Source organism: Miniopterus natalensis, chromosome 4 (assembly GCF_054644295.1).
Source record: "Miniopterus natalensis isolate mMinNat1 chromosome 4, mMinNat1.hap1, whole genome shotgun sequence".
Lineage (NCBI taxonomy): Eukaryota > Metazoa > Chordata > Mammalia > Chiroptera > Miniopteridae > Miniopterus > Miniopterus natalensis.
The window spans coordinates 16,687,334-16,689,272 of NC_142084.1; the positions used below are offsets into that span (position 1 = coordinate 16,687,334).

The following is a 1,939-nucleotide window of genomic DNA, read 5'->3' on the forward strand; positions in this document are numbered from 1 at the left end:
TTTCGAAGAGATAGCTATACTCCCACGCTCATCGCAACATTATTCCACAATAGTTAAGGTATGGAAAGAACTTAAGTATCCATCAATGGATGAATGGATAACAATGGATGTGAGACACACACACACACACACACACACACACACACACACACATATATACATATATATGCCAAATGGAGAAAGACAAATACTGCATGGTATCATTATATGTGGAACCTAAAAAAAAAGTTGGACTCACAGAAACAGATAACAGAATGGTGGTTACCAGGATTTGGGGAATGGGGGAAGGGGGAGAGGTTGGTAAAAGGATACAAATTTTCAGTTATAAAATGAATAAGCTCTTAAGATCTAATGTATAACATAGTGACTATAGTTGATAATGACATATTTTATAATTGAGATTTGCAGAGAGTAGAACTTAAATGTTCTCACCAAAAAAAAAAAAAGGTAAATATATGTTAATTAACCCAATTGTAGGAATCTTTTCACAACCTGTATCAAACTACCTACCACCTTGTACACTTTAAATATATTATGTGCTCACTTCAGCAGCACATACCCTAAAATTGGAATGATACAGAGAAGATTAGCACGGCCCCCGTGCAAGGATGACACGCAAATTCATGACGCGTTCACATTTTGTGCAGGGCCCGGGTGGGCATCCTCACACCCTTTGATTAGCTCAGAAAAAATATGAGTCAAAGCACAAGGTGTGGCACTCAATAGCAAAAGCTTGAGTTTTCACTACAAAAATATTTGTGTAAAGCAATCTGTGAAGTGAAAACGAAGCTGAGTTATACCGGGGTTACTTGTGCTAATGTGTTAACTTGCATTTCCTTCATAAACCTTAAATGTTCTGAAATAGACTTATTTAAAAATAAATTAATAAATTACAGTTTTGTCAATTATACCTCAAGAAGACTAGACAAATTTAAATAAATAATAGAGTGAAAAACCCTAAAAGTGTGAGCTTGACTTTGTGATAAATCTTGGCACCATCAGTAGTTTTGTGATCTTGGGAAAGTCATTTAAATTCTCTCAGTGTTTCAAGTTTCCTCATCTTTTTGTAAAATGACACTTACACCACTTGCTCTCTAGTGTTGTAAATTTCAAATAGTCTGACACTGGTGGCAGTAGTTTGGAGACATTAGAGACCTCTCAGATGACAATGAAAGTGAGGCCGAGAGAGGCCACTCACTCAGAGAGACGTGGTGGTGCACAAAGCAAGCCTTTCAACAATGCATAAGCCTAAATGGGAACCCCGATTCTGTCATCTGAGCAAGTTATAAACTTCCATAAGTCTCTTCAGTTTGTAAAATGCAAAGTCATTGAGGCATGGAAATATAGACCCAACAGGCCATTCATATATGGTAGCTATTATTATTTTTATTATCAATTATTGAATTTATGATGGAGAGTGCGCAGGTTTAAAATGCCTAGCTTTATTTTCTAAGACATGCATGTTAATTCACTGTTATCCCCAGGAAAAAGTCAATATAGAATTAGGCTGTCCCAGGAAAACAAATACCTTGCTCTTCTGTATGAAATGCCTGAAGCCCGTCCTCATAGACATCACACCTTGGGGACACTGGACAGGCACCCTTTTAGAAGTCTCTGCCCAAGTCCCCATCTTCTGTGGCTGCAGGAATTCTGGTAGACTTGGGATCTCTAGAAAAAATCTTTGCATGTTAAAGAAGATAAAATTATTGTGAAATAATTCCCAACCCTTTTAAGCATGAGCATCTCATTTTAAGGTAAAAAAAAATTTCAAGGAATCCCATATAACGATAGTCCTACTTTAAGTAGGTTTTTGTTTGTTTGTTTCTTTTAATTAGCTTTTGATTGAGAAAATACATGATAAAAATTAAGCAACACACACAAAATTAAGCGACAGTAAAAATTTAGAGGACCCCTCTTAAAATTTTTTTGAATAGGTAGG

General features: G+C 36.2%; 1 non-coding gene across 1 annotated transcript; it reads left to right on the forward strand.

Annotated features, from left to right (window-relative positions):
* Positions 1 to 536: 536 nt before the first annotated feature.
* LOC148093202 (U6 spliceosomal RNA) lies at positions 537 to 643 on the forward strand. Its single transcript, XR_015714497.1, has one exon. It is a non-coding gene; the product is annotated as a U6 spliceosomal RNA (small nuclear RNA).
* The last annotated feature ends 1,296 nt before the right edge of the window (positions 644 to 1,939 follow it).